Here is a 21677-nt window from a genome sequence, read left to right on the forward strand (position 1 = left end):
TACCATCCTGATTTTACAGGGGGGATTTCTTTATTTCTATTTACTTCTATTTTTTATTAAAAGTCTTCTTGTAAAACACTGAATGCTTTTTCATTGTTCTCAGATCCAAGGGTTTGGGTCTGTGGTCACCTATGCAAATTGATGAGGCTTTTTATCCAACATTTCCCAGGAAAGGGGGGGTGCAAGTGTTGGGAGGATTGTTCATTGTTCTTAAGATCCAAGGGTCTGGGTCTGTAGTCACCTAGGCAAATTGGTGAGGCTTTTTACCAAACCTTGTCCAGGAAGTGGGGTGCAAGGGTTTGGGAAGTATTTTGCGGGGAAGGACGCATCCAAACAGCTCTTCCCCAGTAACCAGTATTAGTTTGGTGGTGGTAGCGGCCAGTCCAAGGATAACGGGTGTAATATTTTGTACCTTGGGGAAGTTTTGACCTAAGCTGGTAAAGATAAGTTTAGGAGGTTTTTCATGCAGGTCCCCACATCTGTACCCTAGAGTTCAGAGTGGGGGAGGAACCTTGACATGGTGGCATAGTGGTGGGATTAACCTGAAATCATTTTGAGATCCAGTTGAGATTTTTTGAACTAGAAATACAGATTTTAAAAAGAAATTTTTTTTTCCTTTGGAAAGAAAGTCCAGAAAGCAGTTGAAACTGAAAGCTGAAACTGTGGCCAAGCAGAGACAAAAGGGGATTATCTTTGTGAATTGCAGGTTTTCTTTGCCTGGAGGCAGGGTACTTAACTCCTGCAGGGAAATTCACAGTCTTCCAACCCAGAGGTTTTTTTTTCTTTTCTTCCTAAAAGTAAATAGGGGGTGTGTGTTCTACCCATTTGCTTTTTCTTTGGGCTGGGTAAGCAGGTTTCCAAGTAGTTGGAGGTTTTTTGCTTTAATTTGGGCCCAGAGCAGAGACAAGGGAATTGTCTTTTTCTGTAGGCTGACAGTCACTATCAGAGAATAGGTATTCTATTCCAGCACAGCAAAATTTTACAGCCAAGTTTTGTTTGTTTATTTCTAAACCTCGGGTGTAAAGTTAGTTAAAAACAGAGAGGTTAGAATGACCAAATCCTCAGCTCGACTACAGCTGGAATTAGCCAAATTTCAGGCTGAGGAAAGACAAAGGGAACATGAAAGACAGATAGAACTCATGCGGCTGAAGAAGGAACAAGAAAGGGAGACAGCGAGAGAAGCAGAACAACACCAAGCGGCTGCTCACAGGAGAGCTATGGAAGCAAGGGACAAAGAACTGGAGGAGAAGGAAAAAGAGAGGAAGTATGTGGAGGAGATTGAGAAGATAAAGGCTCAGCAGAATATCCCAACAAACCCTAGTAATCCTTCTCCAGGTACCACTTCCCATCCCAGAAAGTTCCCCACCTACAAGGCAGGTGATGATACTGAGGCCTTCTTAGAAAACTTCGAAAGGGCCTGCCTTGGGTACAACATCTCTACTGACCAATACATGGTAGAGCTGAGGCCGCAGCTCAGTGGACCCTTAGCTGAGGTGGCAGCTGAAATGCCTAAAGAACACATGAACAAGTATGAACTGTTTAAATCCAAGGCGAGAGTCAGAATGGGGATAACACCCGAGCAGTCTCGTCGGAGGTTCAGAGCCCTAAGGTGGAAACCAGACATGTCATTTACCCGACATGCCTACCACATTGTGAAACATTGGGATGCCTGGATATCAGGAGCAAGTGTTGAATCTCCAGTAAATTTGCCCTTCCTAATGCAAATGGAACAATTCTTAGAGGGTGTTCCTGAGGAAATAGAAAGATACATGGTATGCCAGAGAGCGTTCCTTCAAAGTAGGAGACCAGGTCATGGTCTTAAGGGCGCTCCAGGCCCATAAAATGGAAGCATCGTGGGAAGGGCCATTCACGGTCCAGGAGCGCCTGGGAGCTGTTAATTATCTCATAGCATTCCCCACCTCCAACCGAAAGCCTAAGGTGTACCATATTAATTCTCTAAAGCCCTTTTATTCCAGAGAATTAAAGGTTTGTCAGTTTACAGCCCAGGGAGGAGACGACGCTGAGTGGCCTGAAGGTGTCTACTACGAAGGGAAATGTGCTGGTGGTGTGGAAGAGGTGAACCTCTCCATGACCCTTGGGCGTATGCAGCGACAGCAGATCCAGGAGCTGTGCACTAGCTACGCGCCAACGTTCTCAGCCACCCCAGGACTGACTGAACGGGCATACCACTCCATTGACACAGGTAATGCTCACCCAATTAGGGTCCAACCTTACCGGGTGTCTCCTCAAGCTAAAACTGCTATAGAACGGGAGATCCAGGATATGTTACAGATGGGTGTAATCCGCCCCTCTGAAAGTGCATGGGCATCTCCAGTGGTTCTAGTTCCCAAATCAGATGGGGAAATACGTTTTTGCGTGGACTACCGTAAGCTAAATGCTGTAACTCACCCAGACAACTATCCAATGCCACGCACAGATGAACTATTAGAGAAACTGGGACGGGCCCAGTTCATCTCTACCTTGGACTTAACCAAGGGGTACTGGCAGGTACTGCTAGATGAATCTGCCAAGGAAAGGTCAGCCTTCATCACACATCTCGGGCTGTATAAATTTAATGTACTCCCTTTCGGGCTGCGAAATGCACCCGCCACTTTCCAAAGACTTGTAGATGGTCTCCTTGTATAAGTAGGGGCATAGCGAGCAGATCGAGGGACGTGATCGTTCCCCTCTATTCGACATTGGTGAGGCCTCATCTGGAGTACTGTGTCCAGTTTTGGGCCCCACACTTCAAGAAGGATGTGGATAAATTGGAGAGAGTCCAGCGAAGGGCAACAAAAATGATTAGGGGACTGGAACACATGAGTTATGAGGAGAGGCTGAGGGAGCTGGGATTGTTTAGCCTGCAGAAGAGAAGAATGAGGGGGGATTTGATAGCTGCTTTCAACTACCTGAAAGGGGGTTCCAAAGAGGATGGCTCTAGACTGTTCTCAATGGTAGCAGATGACAGAACGAGGAGTAATGGTCTCAAGTTGCAGTGTGGGAGGTTTAGATTGGATATTAGGAAAAACTTTTTCACTAAGAGGGTGGTGAAACACTGGAATGCGTTACCTAGGGAGGTGGTAGAATCTCCTTCCTTAGAGGTTTTTAAGGTCAGGCTTGACAAAGCCCTGGCTGGGATGATTTAACTGGGAATTGGTCCTGCTTTGAGCAGGGGGTTGGACTAGATGACCTTCTGGGGTCCCTTCCAACCCTGATATTCTATGATTCTATGATTCCTAGCGGGATTAGGAGAATATGCAGTCGCCTACCTTGACGACGTGGCCATATTTTCGGATTCCTGGGCAGACCACCTGGAACATCTACAAAAAGTCCTTGAGCGCATAAGGGAGGCAGGACTAACTGTTAAGGCTAAGAAGTGTCAAATAGGCCTAAACAGAGTGACTTACCTTGGACACCAGGTGGGTCAAGGAACTATCAGCCCCCTACAGGCCAAAGTGGATGCTATCCAAAAGTGGCCTGTCCCAAAGTCAAAGAAACAGGTTCAATCCTTCTTAGGCTTGGCTGGTTATTACAGACGATTTGTACCGCACTACAGCCAAATTGCTGCCCCACTGACAGACCTAACCAAAAAGAAACAGCCAAATGCTGTTCAGTGGACCGAAAAGTGTCAGAAGGCCTTTAACAAGCTTAAAGCGACACTCATGTCTGACCCTGTACTAAGGGCCCCAGACTTTGACAAACCGTTCCTAGTAACCACAGATGCGTCCGAGCGTGGTGTGGGAGCAGTTTTAATGCAGAAAGGACCTGACCAAGAATTCCACCCTGTAGTGTTTCTCAGCAAAAAACTGTCTGAGAGGGAAAGCAACTGGTCAGTCACTGAAAAAGAATGTTACGCCATTGTCTACGCTCTGGAAAAGCTACGCCCATATGTTTGGGGACGGCGTTTCCACCTGCAAACCGACCATGCTGCACTAAAGTGGCTTCACACCATCAAAGAAACTAACAAAAAACTTCTTCGGTGGAGTTTAGCTCTCCAAGATTTTGATTTCGACATCCAACACATCTCAGGAGCTTCTAACAAAGTGGCTGATGCACTCTCCCGTGAAAGTTTCCCAGAATCAACTGGTTAAAATCGTCCTTGAGATGTGGAAAATATTGTTAGTCTTTATGTACTTGGTAGTATATTTAGAGATGCATGTGTCTTATTAACTCTGTTTTTCCTAGAGCTCCAAGAAGAAATCCCAGCCAGTGTTTCACCCTAGCTGAGATTTGGGGGGCGTGTCATAAATATAAAGGGAAGGGTAAACCCCTTTGAAATCCCTCCTGGCCAGGGGAAATCTCCTCTCACCTGTAAAGGGTTAAGAAGCTAAAGGTAACCTCGCTGGCACCTGACCAAAATGACCAATGAGGAGACAAGATACTTTCAAAAGCTGGGAGGAGGGAGAGAAACAAAGGGTCTGTGTCTGTCTGTAGTCGTCTTGGCCGGGGATAGACCAGGAATGGAGTCTTAGAACTTTTAGTAAGTAATCTAGCTAGGTATGTGTTAGATTATGATTTCTTTAAATGGCTGAGAAAAGAATTGTGCTGAATAGAATAACTATTTCTGTCTGTGTATCTTTTTTGTAACTTAAGGTTTTGCCTAGAGGGGTTCTCTATGTTTTTGAATCTAATTACCCTGTAAGATATCTACCATCCTGATTTTACAGGGGGGATTTCTTTATTTCTATTTACTTCTATTTTTTATTAAAAGTCTTCTTGTAAAACACTGAATGCTTTTTCATTGTTCTCAGATCCAAGGGTTTGGGTCTGTGGTCACCTATGCAAATTGGTGAGGCTTTTTATCCAACATTTCCCAGGAAAGGGGGGGTGCAAGTGTTGGGAGGATTGTTCATTGTTCTTAAGATCCAAGGGTCTGGGTCTGTAGTCACCTAGGCAAACTGGTGAGGCTTTTTACCAAACCTTGTCCAGGAAGTGGGGTGCAAGGGTTTGGGAAGTATTTTGGGGGGAAGGACGCGTCCAAACAGCTCTTCCCCAGTAACCAGTATTAGTTTGGTGGTGGTAGCGGCCAGTCCAAGGATAACGGGTGTAATATTTTGTACCTTGGGGAAGTTTTGACCTAAGCTGGTAAAGATAAACTTAGGAGGTTTTTCATGCAGGTCCCCACATCTGTACCCTAGAGTTCAGAGTGGGGGAGGAACCTTGACATGCTTATTGGAACTGAACCGCTGAATCTTTTGAGGTTCACCCATCTCCAATTTAAAAATCCCCTTGGGAGAAGAGATATCCAGCTATAAGCTTTACAAAAGCACACCTGGCAAAATAACATCTGCCTGAGGATGATTTAGTGATCCTTAATAAAAGTTAACATATTTGCACATACAATTGAACTGTATAGCAACAATGCATTTTGCATTAGGACTGTACACTGGGGAATCCTGACTCCTGAAGAATAACCTCATGGCTTTTACACTTGAAATTACAGTGAAGCTTTATCCACAGATTGTGCAAGCAAAACATGCGCTGTTACACACACATGGGAGCTAAAGGAGGTTATTTTCATGACTACCTATTTCTAATTTCCAGTATTCATCTTAATGCAGTTGCTGCAATTTGAGATTAGCTCTTTCAGTGGCAGTTAAATCCAGCTGCTTTGGTGTCTGATACTTTTGTGATCAAAAGTCTGCAAGCTAAGGTATTGATGCAGTGGGTTTTGTTGACACTTCAACATTATGAAATACATCCCTCTCCTTTATTATGGCTTCCCTCTCTCAGGAGGTCTGATGATCAGATTGTTGTGGTTCATTCAGCTAAAACAGATAGACGGTGAGTAAGTTAGATGAGTTACTTTAAGATTAGTCAGCTGGAAGGCCAGCATCACCAATGGTGATTTATAATGTGGCAAATGGTCCTGTTTTGAAGATATCAACAATGAGGTTAGTCAATTATTTCTGGAGAAGTAAATTTTAAATGTTCAGGTTCTTGAAAACCAATAAAAAAGCTTGAAATACAGTGAAAGAAAGGACTAACTCTTGCAAGTGTTTACATAGCTTGTTTTCTTACATTAAACATTGTTTTAAGATTTTAATGAAATATTTCATTAAACGTTTGCAAATGGCCAAATTCTGACATCAGCACACAGGCCCAAGTAGCCAGTGGGATCTCGGTCTAGGGGCAGGAGGGAAAGAATTGCTTTCCCTTTTCAGGCTATGGAACAGAAGCAGAGCCACTCTGTAGTCTCCGCCTCAGAGCTGTAGTAGCCCCCGTGACCAACATATGATCTCTTTTTGTGGAGGAAAGCAGATGTGTCCATGTAAGCATGGCTCCAGCAGCTTATTCTTGCTCCTCCCGAGCCTGCCTGTCCTCATGTCGCATAGCTCTGCTCATTGGAATGAGACAGATTCTGGTTTACCATAGCCATGGAGGGGAAGGCTTAGGCCCATGTTAACTGAATATAATGAATACTGAGGAATGGCAGGGAGGGAGGGCACTTATAAGGGTTACAGAGATTTTTTTATGTAGTACTAATGGCCCTAATGTGGATCCATAGTTTCCTCATTTCCCCCCCCCCCGCCTTTTTTTTTACCTATCCCATTTCCTCCAGCTATTTTTGGCAACTACTGCTCATGGACACTGATTGTTCTATCATGTGGGATTAACAGCTAATTAAAATGTTTATTACCACTCTGAAAGCAACTTCAGATGGCCCAATAATGAAGAAAAATCAATCAGAATGGAACTCCTGAGAACATGGGGCAGGAGGGACAACCCATATATTGTCTTTAACTTCTTTTACTCATTCAGGGTGTAGAATTTAATTGTGTGTGTTTGTTGCCAAAGACTTATTTTGACATACTGTGTAGTATATTTTGGTATACTGTGCACTATAAGCTATTCCCATTAATACATTTATTAAACTTCATGTGCTGTGGGAAAAAATTGCATCTCCGTCTCTAATTTCAGTACCTTCACCTGAGAGTATTCAGTTGTTTCCAGATTTATAAGTATCTGGATGTACAAAGGTCTAATGGTGCTGTTGAGAAAGATTCTGCTTTCATTTCTCTAACACAAGTTAATAATAAGCAATGGAAGTAGAAGGCTCATTTCAGCCTGAGGCTATTTGTAAAGCCTGGAATTAACAAAAAGTTCACCATCTCAAAAATAAGGCTTGGTTTGTGAACTGTAGTCCTGCTGGATCCTCTGATACCCGAATCAAGTGTTAAATAAAATAATATTTACATTTCAGTCGTGCCTAATGAGGCCCAGCTCGGTTGTAGCCTTTGTGCTAGGTGCAGTACAAACATATAATAGGACTTTGTCCCCAACAAGATGGCTGAGTTGCTTTTTGGAGCCTGTCTAAAATTTCTTTGGTGTGGTCTCCTGTTCCTGCCCCTGCCCCTGGCTTGAACTGGTTCAATTTCTTATGTCCATCTCCCATGTAAGAAATCTGATTTAAAAACTCTCAAGATCTAGGAAAGCCTAGCCTTTAATAATTCTACAAGTAGTGTATTCACTATCCTGACTATTCATCAATTTTTAGAAAAAGTGACAGTCATAACTATATGTAATGGAATTTGAATAATTTAGGTGTAATACATAGCAAAGTTTTGAGCTGGGGTGGGGGTGGGGTAGCATAGTTTATTTAGAAATCTGGAGGAAGCTGTGGCCAAAATTTTGAAACTTGGGTTTCTCAGTTTAAGCACCTGATGTCCTATTTAGTCACTTAATTAAATGAACTGATTTGTACAGATGCGCTAAGCTTCCAACACTCCCATGGGAGCTGTATCTACTAAGTCGGAACTAAATTTTGCCCATTTCCCCAAATCTTTACTACTCAAAAGAATTTCTCTGTGAGAGACCTAGCATATTTAAGAAATAGAGGTGTGCTTTCTTTGTCACCTGTGCAACTACTCATATCAACTACTGCATCCCCTACGAGGATGCCTTTCCTATAAGGTTTTCATCTTTGTGTCTGGGACAGGGTGAGAGAACAGCACAGGCAACTTCCAATTTTTTGGAATTGCCCAGAGCATCTCAGCTCACGCAGAGCATCTGGTTTTAATGAGGATCTCCCAATTTACTCAATTTCCCAGATGTTTGCACTGAAGCACAGGGTGGTCAAGTTTGGATTTGCTCGGAGTAACTAAATGAATCACTAGGTCAGCTGTGATTAGAACTCGGGATAGAGAATTGGTTTTAAAAAATAACCCAGCATAAATCTTTGTCAGACTCCCAAACCTTTTAAAATTTCATACTGGTTTGGATAAACTAACCCTTTCCTAACCAATTTATAGCTCTCTCCAGCCTTCTACCCTTTCAACAGCTCCATGATCCTCCTGCCTCTTTTCAGGAAATGGAGCCCACTGTTGCCCTCATGTAGTTCCAGGTGGGAGGGATGTGAAGACACTAGTGGTGCCCCTAGATCACTCAAAACTCTTGCATAGGCAGCTACTGAGCTCTTCCAAAAGCTTTTGTACTCTGACTGTGGGGGTAAGAAGAAAATGCACTACTGGCTCAGCCTCCTGAAAATCTTTTCTTTGGCAGAGCTCTGAATCAGAACACAGGGAGTAATAGAAGAGCTCTTTCACATACGTACTATACACAGGGCCAAGAGACTTTAAGCCTCTCTGAGGCCTGGTCCATTTTCTCCTGTCAGATCATATGCATTCTGGAGCTTGCCCCATCAGAGGTATTTGATGCACTTCAGAGTTCTTCTAATCAGAACGCCCCAGAGTGCCCAAAATTAAAAACGGTACTGGCCCTTTTCCCAGCAGAAAAAGAGATTGCCAATCTTTGGACCAGGTGAAGGATTATCCAAGGCAGGGTTGGTCAAAGGCCACTTGTTGGAGGGAGTTGCAAAGGGGGATATAGCTGTATTGAGATGTATCATGGTGCTGAAGGCCCAGTAAGGGAACTGTAAAAACCAACCAACAAAACAACCTCTTATCTCTGAGAAAAGATTCAGATAAACACCCAAAAGTACAGATTCTTATATGATCTGAACTTCTGAACACATGTATATTGTCTCCATTGTTGGAGAGGTGGAGATAGCTGACCTTTTCCCCATATTTGTGTTGGAGCAGATGATCCATTAAAGAGCAGAATGAAAGGAAAAGAAAGCTGAAGTTGGGGTTGGATGGATGGGAACAGGCAGACTTCATCAGGGCTTCACTAAGAGTCTGAGGAAAGCGGTGGTGGGAAAGGAAATCCTTAACAGATTGTCCAATGTGAAATAGAAGGAAAGATTGCAGTGCAAATAGGATGGAAAGAATCACAGATCTATCAAGGAGAGGAAGATGTTAGTTGGGGATCAAGGATGAAAATGAGCAAATAGGGAGGAAAGGTTATCGGATCTGTGTAAGGGTACAGCATATTAGGAAATGAAAACAAATAGATTAATCAGCTCTGGCCATGCCTGTTGTTTTAAGAATCATCCAATACTTCATTTAAAAATATATTCTATTTAGAAACAATCTCATATGAGCTTTTCCAACCTTCTCCTAAGAGCATTTGCAGGTAAACAGTCTCTTCATTTTAGAGTGTTCATTTGCTGCTGCTATATTTTACTACCTGGAATTACGTCACCTTTTCCACAGCAACCAATTGCCATTTCATAAACAGGGGATTTTGATTTAACCTTCAGAATTAATCTCCATGAGCCACGAGCAGCTCTTTACAAATCTTTAGGTCAGTCATACTGGCCCAAATTATATTTGGTCTCTTGAAGGTTTTTGCATGCATGTGAATAACAGGAAAAGGAGAACAGTGTTAGCAGATCAAACCGTGACCAGTGGGAGTTGCCATCGGCCAAACCTGTGGACGCTGCAGGTAAACAAACCATCCTGGCCTGCCAGCGGATTTTCCTGGCATGCCAAAGGTTGCCGATCCCTGCCTTATCATCTTGGCTAATAGCCATTGCTGGGATAGATCTATCTCCAGGAACTTATCTAATTCTTTTCTGAATACAGTAATACTTTTGGCCTTCATAACATCCCTTGGCAACGAGTTTCACAAGTTGACTCTGTGTTGTGTGAAGACATAATTCCTTTTGTTTGTTTTAAGCCTGCTGCCTATTAATTTAATGAGGTGACCCCTTAGTCCTTGTGTTATGTGAAGGGGTAAATAACACTTCCCTATTAACTTTCTCCACATCATGCATGATTTTATAAACCTCTACCATATCCCCCTTTACTCGTCTCTTTTCCAAGCTGAACGGTCCCAGTCTGTTTAATCTCTCCTTGCATGGAAATTGTCCCATACCCCTAATCATTTTTGCTGCCCTTCTGTGTACCTTTTCCAATTCTAATATATCCTTTTTGAGATGGGACAACCAGAACTGCATGCAGTTATATAGTGGCATTATGATATTTTATGTTTTATTACCTATCCCTTTCCTAATGGTTCCTAACATTCTCCAAGTATACTTATCCACTAACACTCAAGATAGCATTCAGTTCAAAAGGTAGATGGATAGATTCTGTTAACAGCAATCGCTATCACACAAGCAGACATTAGATAGAATAAAATATATGTATAATGTATTTACAGAATCATTAATCAACAAAAGATGAAGGATTTGCACTAGGAATTTAAAGTTGTAAACCGGAAATCCTTACATTTCAATTAGAGCTGGTTGAAAAACAAGACTTTCCTTTTGGGGAATTTTTGTCCATGAAAACTTAAATAAAAATATTTAACCAATTTTTCAACCATTTCCAAAGATGGCTTAAAATCAAGATGAAATTCTGTGAAAATTTTCATCAAATAAAATTGACCATTTTTTGACTGAAATTGAGTATCTGGAAAATTTTTCATCAGGTCTATCTTGAATCTATTCAATTAAAATCAGAAATTTAAATGAAAGAATACAACAGATATTGGAAGAAGCCACGGGAAAAATAAGACTCACTAAATAGCTATCATATCACAGGTATTTCTGGATACTTTCACAGCCTCTGGGCAAGCATGGATCTAGCTGCCTGCAGATCCTCCAGCTTCTGGAAGCTTTTCCCTGTTAACCTCAACCACAAATATCCACGCAGCAGAAGTCCTGTCTACTTCCAAGAGGTCAATCTTCTGACTAACCAGAAATTACACCAAAATGTCTTTTAATTGGTTCCTTCACTACTGCAACAGAACAAGTCACTTAGCTCAGAGTTAGAACCCTCATGAATCAGGCCTGAAGAGCCTGGCACCACACAAAGCAGAAGTGTTCATTAATAAGACCTTTTTAAGGTAGGATTTGGGCTCAAAGTTTCTAAAAGTAGGGATGTTGTGCTTGAATTGCAGTACAAAAAATGTCAAAACACACTGCAATACATCTATTTTCATTAATAGCAAAACAACAAACAAAAAATATTCTGGAGAAACAAGTTTCTTAGTTTAATAAAATTTAGGCAACTTACTAAAAGAGAATCCTGTAACTCCTATCACTTTCAGAGGTCACCAGCTACCACTGCTGCTGCATTGCTTAAGGTTTGCACTTTTTCTTTGGGCTTTGGTTGGGATGATTTAACTGGGAATTGGTCCTGCTTCGAGCAGGGGGTTGGACTAGATGACCTTCAGGGGTCCCTTCCAACCCTGATATTCTATGATTCTATGAAAAGCCCTAATCCAAAGGTCTAGATGTTTCTACAGACATTTTAAAAAAATAATTTAGGACCAATGTCCACAAATCAAATACTTATCCACCATACTCTATCTCTTGAAAGGAAGAAATGGAGCCACAACCCCCTGCTCTAGAGACCGCAGATACAAGAAACCTCAAATCAACTGTGCTGAAGTCTTGAACTAATTAAAACCTAACATAAAACTTCTCTGAGTTCAAAGTTGTTTTTTTTTCTTTATATTCTATAAATTACACTGTCTTTACATTAATCAATAACCAGTATTTTGAGTTCAATCTTACTGGTGCTGGTTATGAGATGCATTGTTATAGATATCAACTGGAATAGTTTTTTAAAAGTTAGTCTACTAAGCAAATTATTTTTCTCTAAGGGATTGTTCTTCTCTAGTTTAGTTTTATCAACTGCAGATATTTAAAAGAAGATATTGGACTTCAAGAGCCTCAGAAATAAGTAAGGGAGGCAATTCAGCAGCACAAAGATGTGGTACACTAGAAACATCAACATGCATTAAATTTCTGGCTTGTGCAGTATCTTTTAGTGTCCATGCGTCTGAGCAATGGGTTTCTCATCCTGTGCATCTATTTTCTTCTCTATTTCCTTTCAACATGACTAAAAAAAATTTCTTGTGATACTTTTCTTATGCTGCAGGCTGATGTCCACCTGTCTCGGAAATGCATCAAGATAATATTAACAATGTTCTTAATTCTCTGTATGTCAAGCATATGATTATTCTGGAAGTTATGCTATAAATCTTGAAGTTGTGCTAGAAACATTTTTAGTCTTATTCATGATGCATTAATTTGTTAAAGGATTTTTGACACATATGTGAAGGAATTGAGCTGCATGTGGCGAACTCCAATAGAAATTTTTTTTTTGAAAACTGGGTAAGCCAGCCACAGGATGGCAGTGGGTTGAAATTACAGCATAGCAGTAGTGCACAAAGCCAAACATTCTCTGGGTATTGTTGAATAATGTATTTAGTGGTACAAAAGGCACAGAAAGACAATCACTTCCCCAAATCAGAGGATACATTACAAAGGTGTATATAATAATGAATGGTATCTATAAGGTTTATTGGTTGGTTTCTTGCCTTTTCTCTAAAACTACAACAAATTTGAATGTAATTCAAAGGCAGCACATTTTAAACAGATAAAAGGAAATAGTTTTTCCACCAAATTAGCACTAGCACAATTAACTTTGGAATTAATGTGCACAACATATCACTGATGCCAGGAGCTTTGCAGGATTCAAAAAAAGAGCTGGATATTTCTGTGGATAATGAGAACATCCAGAATTATAACAATAAGGATTAAAGTAACAAGAGTTTAGGAAGAGATGTAAACCCTCTGTCTACAGGACATAAACCAACCTCTAATTAATGGTGGGTGGAAAGATCCTTTCCCCACAGGCAGGATATTCCGTAATTGTCTACTGCAGGATTTCTTCCATCTTCCTCTTAAGAGATTGGTGCTGGCCACTGTCAGAGATATGGTACTGAACTAAATGGACCACTGATCAGATTCGGTTTGGCAATTCCTATGATGCAAAGAGCTTACAACGTAATGGACCCATTCTTGTGAAAAGAGAGAAGAGTGTAGAAGCCAGGAAATCCAGAGGAAGGAATAACTTTAGAGGAAAGAATGTTTTGTTATATTTAACTGTTTTGTGTGGTTCGCTTCTTGTGGGCATCTTGAAAAAAGTGAATCTTTGGGAGGGACTTGACAGGTGGTAAAGGTCTGACTTGATGAACCATGATGGGGAGTGTATTACAAGGAAAAAGGCATAGATATGGGATATGCTAATAATAGCTTCCTAATAAAACCACAACCAGGAGGGATGTTATTGCTTGTAGAGAGAATATCTGTGCTACAGAGCTTGAATTTCACTTGGATTCTTATTTGTCATGACAATGTTTATTGATTTTGATAATAAGAAAAAATAAAGTAGCAGAAAACTATCACTTTAAACTCTTTCCATTCTTCTTTTGTTATGTACTATTAAACCAACCTCAAAGTGTTGTTGTTTAACATGATCTGGGAGTAGATGAAGGAAGGGAATCATGAGCTATTTTTCTTTTATGTGAAAGAAAATGAACTTCCTTTGGAGAAGCCTATATCTCTCTCATGACTAGGGTGACCAGGCAGCAAATGTGAAAAATCGGGACAGGGGGTGGGGGGTAATAGGAGCCTATATAAGAAAAAGACCCCAAAATCGGGGATGCCCCTATAAAATTGGGACATCTGGTCACCCTACTCATGACTCATTTGTTGTATGTAGCTGTTAACCCTAATGGAGAGCAGTGCTGGTGGAAGGAAATGGGATTTTACAGACTCTCAGTAAAATGTAATTATGCCAACTATAAAGGCAAAGTTAAAGTTGGGTAGGAGGTGAAACTTGCACATAAATAAATTCCCATCTCCCAACAACTCGCTCTCATCATCTTTATGTTTCCATCAAATAGGGCCTAATACATCCAAACAACTTCCAATCAAGCCCATAGTTTTTGGGTGGAGAGATTCCTGGCTTCATCTCCCAGACTGACCTTAGAAAGAGAGCTTCTCTCCTGAGATGGCATGAAATCTTTACGGTGTGTCAGTTTTAAAATTCTTCACAGACAGGTCTGTCAGAGAAAGAATCTACAATCATTCTAGGAAATCAGAGGCTCCTCAGTCATAGGCAGTGATGGAGCTGGGCAGCGTCACATTTGGAAGAAAGTGGTGCAGAATGCAGCATTCTGTGGAAATCCCATTGGCTAGCAGCCACTGATGCATTTTTTTTCTCCCTGAATTAGTCCCTTGGTGAAGAGAAAATGATAGAATTTATTTAATTTTGGAAGTATTCCATATTTGCGTACAATAACTGCTCTAGGAGACTCATTTAAAAATTTTTATTAATTTGAAACCTCAATGTTTTCTTTTAAATAAAATAAAGGATAAAATATTGTTTTTTAACTATTCTTGTTTCAAAAAATTGCTCCTAATTTATCGGATTATTTTAGTTTTATGTCCTTTCTCACACATGTAAATGAATAAGTAAAAGGTGCAATAAAAGCAAATAACTATACACTTTCATGTCAACTAGAGCAGGGGTCTCAAACTCAAATGATCACGAGGGCCACATGAGGACTAGTACATTGGCCCGAGGGGCCTCTGGAGGGAGGATGCGGTCTGGGCCTAGCACCAGCCATTCTGCATAGAGAGAGACAGACTAGAGTAAGGCAGCATGAATTGAGCCTCTCTGTCTTAGGGAGCAGCCTGTTTTGTCTCTCTCGGTTTCAGGGTTCTTGTATGTTGTCCTGAATTCCAAGAAAAAAAGTTGTGTTATGTTGCAAGCACATTGTCTCTCTTTGTCTAACTTCTCTGTGTGTGCTCTGTGAGCATAACTGCGGTCTCCAGGTAAACTGTGATCATCCTGCCCTTCATATATTGCAAAACGAGAGGGGTTCTATTATGGAGAAGGGCTGATAGTGCTCAGATAGATCGTGCTCATCACCATAGTAAGAACTATATAGAGTACAATAGAACCACTATTCTGGCATGAAGCTGTTAGACCTACTGTTGTCCAGATGAAAAATAAAACCTTAAAGTCTTGAACACTTGTAATCATTAAAGATACTTGGCATCCAGGTAAGGGTGTTAGCCTTGGTGTTCTGCTTATATTCCAGCTCAGGAAACCACATCCTGCCTTTGTAAATCACCTGCAATTTCAATGAGAGCTGGGATTCTTTTACACCTCACGTGCTAAACTGTTGTGTAGAACTGGCTGGGTAGGCTGTTGCACTGTTAATCAGCTGCTGCCTTCCATCTCAGAGCTGGCTGCACTGTGGTGGTGGGAGAAGTGTTTTATGCATATCCCTGACCCACCTCCTGGATGACCGCTGCCCCGGCCCCGCCCCCAATCCAACCCCTTCCCCAAAAAAACCCTTCCCAACTCCGCCCCCTCCCTGCCCCCAGGGGGTGCAGGAGGGGTGCGGCAGGGGGCTCAGGGCAGGGGGTCGGGGTGTGGCAAGGGCCGGGGTGCAGGAGGAGTGTGGGGAGCGGGCTCCGGTCCAGAGCGCACTGGGGGCAGGTCAGGCTCCCTGCTTACCTGCCTGCCCCCGCGCCACTCCAGGAAGCTGAGGGTGTGGGGGCACAGGGATCTGTGTGTTGCCCTGGCCATGCCCCCAGGCACTGCCCCCCACAGCTCCCATTGGCTGGGAACAGGGAACCGCAGCCAATGGGAGCTTCGGGGGAGTTACCTTGAGGTGCGGCCAGGACAACACACAGACCCCTGTGCTCCCCCCCTCCTCACAGGTCCTGGCTGCTTCCCGGAGCAGCGCAGGGGCAGGGCAGGCAGGCAGGGACCCTGCCCTGCCCCCGGTGCGAGCTAGGTAAACACTGGGCGGGGGGGAGCTGGCAGTCCTCAGAAAATAACCCCGCGAGCCACGTGTTTGAGACCCCTGAACTAGAGGCATTTCATGAAACAGAAGAGACAGTAAAGGAACAGATTTCCTAGACCACTACTTTCTTAAGTGTACTAATTAGCTTTCAGAGGAGATAATTTCAGTACACAGGGGTGCTCTTTTAAGTTTTTCTGGGAAATTTGGATTTTCCATTGGTAATCATTTTAACATGTCACACTGGAGCCACAGTGAATTAAAGTGAAGAGCTACACAGTCTAAACAAACAATCTTTCCCATTATCAGAAGCCTGACAACGTAACAAAAAAAATGATAGTCACATGGTCACATTCACAAGTGGTGCAGTAACAATTAAAAAACAAAGTGTTACGTTCCATAAAAATGATTGTTTTGTGGAGCTTGCATAATACTCCCAGCCCTATTTTTCAGTTTCTCATGCTACCTTTTTACAAAGTCTTAAAAAAATTATTAAGCCGAAGTATTTTGAATGGCTTAATATTCCTTTTGACTGTGAGTTGATATGTTTGTGTTATGAAAGCACTGTAGCCGACCACAGTAATATTAGGAAATAAGTTTAGATATTTGAATCCTCACTAACCTGGTCCAGAAACTCTCACTGACTAGAAAAATCTTTCCTCACATGAGTTCTAATATAAGATTAGTATTTAAAACATCATCTTTATAGCACAGTGTGACAATGTTTTTTTTCTACTATGTATATTTGTGTCTCTACATGCTAAAATAACTGTATTGGCAAAAGAATGAATTACATGACCTAAATAGATCTTCATTATCTGATTTCTGCAGTTCTATCATGCTTTGGAGTTCAGCTTTTGCTAAACAAGACTTTCACAATGGGAAAAAAAATTCAAATACTAGATTTAAATTAAATCCTTTTTCACTTTGTGTAATTTATCTTACCTTGTTTACTAAATCTTAAAAGAATACTAAGTTTTAACTTTTCTAACATGTCGGGATGCGATATTCGACAAAACATGCACCAGATGGAAGTCATTAACATTGGATAGGTTGTACTGCGATGCAGGATCAAGTAGTAAGAAACTTCTAAAAGTAACCACTGACATTGTTTCCATGCTGTTTACTCCATAGTACAATAGAAAGTTCTCATGTAAAGACATTAGCTAGGAAAAAAGGCTTTGAGTATGCAAAAAACTCAGTGAAATTGTTCATATAAACACCTCTGCTATATACTTGGGAAAAAATCATATTGTAATCAGTCATTTCCCACTGAAACAATGGACCAAATCCTCACTTGATTTTAACAAGGACTTAAGGACTCTGGGATTTGTCCCAGGGGAGTGTGTTTATGTGTTTTCTTTTAAGCAACCACTTTTGACTCATTAATAGTCTCTACATTAATCAGTAGGGTAAATCTCCTTATGACTTACCATTCATTCTAGTATTTGTCAAGGTAGAGTCAGAAGCTATTGAAGCTTTTTTTGTTGAATACAGAACATTTTCTGATATGACAAGTAACTTATTTTTTAATCTACCAGATCTTCCAAAGCATCCAAACCTAGACTATTGTTCACCTCTTCATTCTGAGGTGCCATCGTTCGCATTTGTTCCTTCCCTGTCTTGTGGGCTATCCTACTGCTCCTAAAGTCGCTCTTTTTCTCCACCCAGGAGGCTGAGTATGGGTTCGCTCTTTAGATTATCAGCAACACATTGTGAATCACTAGGCAGGCATGGATCACAAGAGCAATGGGGCGATAAGTCTTCCTGCAGTTCAATATATCAACATTAGTTGTCTTTTTTTTCTTCTTTTTTTAACGTGAGAAGCGGGAGTCTGAGAGAGTTGCTGAAACTAAGCCGATTCTTGGCATCTGTCAGTATACAGAGAAACAAGGTGGGTGAGGTAATATCTTATATTAGACCAACTTCTGTTGGTGGGAGAGACAAGCTTTCACACTTATACAGAAGACCTCTTCTTCAGGTCTGGGAAATGTACTCTTTCCTTTTTCTCCTCAGGTGCAGAGAATACGAGGGGCAGGGAGAGAAAGAGGGTCCCCTGAAGTGTTTGCTTCTCCTTTTTACAGTTTCAGTCTCCCTCTTGAAAAACATTTCCAGCGGAGAGCTAGGAAACAAAGAGTCTATGTGGAAGGATGTTCCTTGTTGTTTTTTTCACCTGTTTGAGCTTGCTTTGTTTTCTCTTCCTGCTTGATAATTCTGTTTACTGCTTAAATGCAAATTAAGGCAAGCACACATTCTTTTGTGTTAGACCTGTTTGCCAACTTCTGCCTGGGTAGGGCTTTGGGTTTTGGAACATCTGTTAATAACATCATACAGGGGAATCTTATAACTTCTCATGAACACACATTTTATCAGGATATTACTGATCAGCAAGTTCTGAGCTTTCAAATGATACATTACAAGGCATACCTTGTACAAAGATTATTACAGTAGTGTGGAGGGTCTAAATGCAGGGGTGTATTCTGTCACAGTCACTTGTCCAACTTGTTCTGAAAGCAGATCCTCCTGTCCCTAATTTTTTTCACCTTTCTTTTGAAATATTTGCCACCTGTTAATTGACATGTTCATTCTTTTTCCCCTCTAACTTTAAAGGCAATTTGTAAAACCTTAAACATTGACAGCACCTCCTATAAGCTCTGTAGATTTGTCTTTGTAATAGTGTAATGAATGTGCAAAGCAGTAATAAGTCAGCAGAGGGCAGTGTAATGAACCTGCTGAAGGTGGAGCAGCTGCTTCTCTTCTGAAACTGGTTATAGCTCAGCCAGGTGAGAAAAAATCTATTTCAATGTAGAGGACAATTGGAGATGGTGAAGAACATAATAAAAGCAGCTGCGCTTGGTGGCTTTTATGGTGTTTCCAGATACCTGTATATGCAGCTGTGTCTATCTTAGTTTAAGATCTTCACAACTCATGTACACATAACACCATACCTGAGGCCACGACAACAATTTCTCTCAACAGAAAATGATTTGGTCAAAGCCTCAAAAATGACCACTGCTTGCATGAGGTGCAACAATATTTAACATATGCTGGATTTGGCATGCAGAAATTGGCTTCTCTATGTTTAAGATGAGACTGTACATCAGATACAGTAATATTTCATATGTAAATAGAGCTAAATTAATAACAAATAATTACTGTGTTTACAGATAAGAGATGCTAAATTTAGCTCTTCCAATGGCCCTCTAGGAGAGGGATCTGATTAGCTCTAACTGTCTGGTTAAATTTAACCATTTTTAAATGGCTAACCTTAACCTACTACATGTTGTAGACAACTTTGCAGGTATCATATCATGGAATATCAGGGTTGAAAGGGACCTCAGGAGGTCATCTAGTCCAACCCCCTGCTCAAAACAGGACCAATCCCCAAATTTGGCCCAGATCCCTAAATGGCCCCCTCAAGGATTGAACTCACAACACTGCATTTAGCAGGCCAATGCTCAAACCACTGAGCTATCCCTCCCCCTGGCAGTTTGGAGAATGCGGGTGTTGGTCCCACTACACCTCACATGCTAAGCGAGCGCTCTACCATTTGAGCTAATTCCCCCTCTACCCCCACATATTTCTGATGTCTTTTTTTTTCTAGGTTGCATATTTTTTTACATGTGAAAGAAACATTTTAGATGAAATGTTGTCTGTCTTTTTATAAAGGTGCTAACTGATTAATCCATTATTGCATTGATTGGAAAACATTACAAGAAACTCATAAAATTGTAGTCTTATCACCTTTCAGACATGATGCAGGCATTTTACCACTAAGGTATACAGACTTTTCATTACAGTCAATGGGAATGAACAAGTAGAAAGTTAACTGGGTATTGTCCAAGGAATGTAATAACATCATCTTGAGTTAAAAGAAGAAAAATAACCAATTGAATATATATTAGCTGAAGAGTTATAATGAAGCCTGTCACCTATCTGCATCAAACTCTACCTGTAAATGCAAATTGGTGAAAATTTCACTCTGTTCTTGGCTAGAATTTGAGCACTAGGATTCTTTCCTCTTGGCTGTAAATTTCTCCATAAATAGGAAGCCACTTTAAAGGATTTTTGAATATGAGGATGATTAGATTAGACAAATCTTGGTCCTACTCTGCTGCATGGCACAGAGTCAGCAGAACTATTTAGTCTTACTTGGACCTTTTAAAAGGAAGACTCTATGAGGATAACTCTGTGGCGCGTTTGCATTTCCCAGACCCCTCTGCTAGTATGGATTCCAAGTCTCCACCCGGCATTTTTTTTTCTCTTGCCACTATGGCCATCTAACACCACTGGCCTCCTTCAGTCCCTTTCCTAGCTTTTCATTGACTTCTGCCTCAAATCCAGGCTCTTCATCCTCAGCTTCAGCTCTGCCTATCTACAGTTTGTGTCTCCAGCTTATACCCTGTGCTCTGACATTTCTGCTAAACCCTGTGCTCCCTTTGTGTCCTTCTCCCACAGAAGAGAATCTAGTTTTATCTAGATTAGCTATTTATCTAATCCCAGTTACTGTCATATCTGAGCACCTCACAATCTTTAATGTAGCAATACTCACAACAGGAAGGAAGGGGAGTCCTCTTATTCTCATTTTATTGATGAAAAATTTGTGGCACAAAGAGGCTAAGTGTCTTGCCTAAATTCACACAGGAATCCTGGGTGCACCAGGGAGCCACAATCTGGTCTTCTGAGTCCCAGGCTAGCATGCTAACTCCTGAACTATGCCTATCTCTAAAGTGACTCCCTTGAGCCTTTTTGCCATGCTCCTCCTCCTCCTCCTTCAATTCCTCCTCAAAACTTCGGTCAACTCTCCAACATTGACCTCACCTCTGTCTCAAGATTTTAAAAAATGGAGGAAGCTCACAACTTCACCTTAAAAATAAATTATGTTACCACAAATTACCTCACAATCTTATACTGTTTAAATCTTGCTCTTTTCTGAGCCCTCTCATCTGACATCACCTCTCTAATAATGTTTAACTTAGACTGTGAACTCTTCAGGGCAGGACCTGTCTTTTGCTTGTTTGCAAAACACTATTGATAGCAATGGTTCTGTTTTAAGAATAAATAATTATAACTGGCAGTCAGGACACTGGGTAATGAAGCCAGGGAAGGTAGTGCCTCTAGGGATATCCTAATAAGGGAGTTTAGAGGGGGAGCAGTTTCCTCCTGGATGAGTGATGGGTAGGGAGAAAAAAAGTGACAGCTCACTGAACAGCGGTGGAATTATCAGGGCAAAGTACACCAGCATGACAGTTGTGGATAGGGAGGAGCAATCAGTGCCCCACCCCACCCCATCTTTCCTAAAACCTCCATGCTCCAGTAGTAAAATATTTTCTTTTTATCCATGTTAGGTTAGGGAGCCCACCCTAATCTGGTCCCCATCTCCACCCTCGGAGCTCCATGGAGATTACTTCAGACCCAGGGCTACAGAAACCTCAGTGGGAACTACACGTTCAAAGAGGGAAACCAGAATATGTGACTATGTTGCTCAAAGTTCTTGGAGGTTCTGTTCTCTACTCTCTAAGCATGTCTGTATCACTTCCTGACACACCTTCTCCCCAAGTAAGCTCAGTCATCCTCAAAATTGGATGCCCTGGTGCAGAGCCTGCTAACATTACTGCTTGGGGCTTACACATCCATTATGACTGTACAAACAGACCTCAGAATCTGGCACTGCTCTGTGTTTAAGAATCTCTTTTTCTAGGAAATGCTAGCTCAGA

This window comes from Lepidochelys kempii, chromosome 4 (assembly GCF_965140265.1).
Source record: "Lepidochelys kempii isolate rLepKem1 chromosome 4, rLepKem1.hap2, whole genome shotgun sequence".
Taxonomy (NCBI): domain Eukaryota; kingdom Metazoa; phylum Chordata; order Testudines; family Cheloniidae; genus Lepidochelys; species Lepidochelys kempii.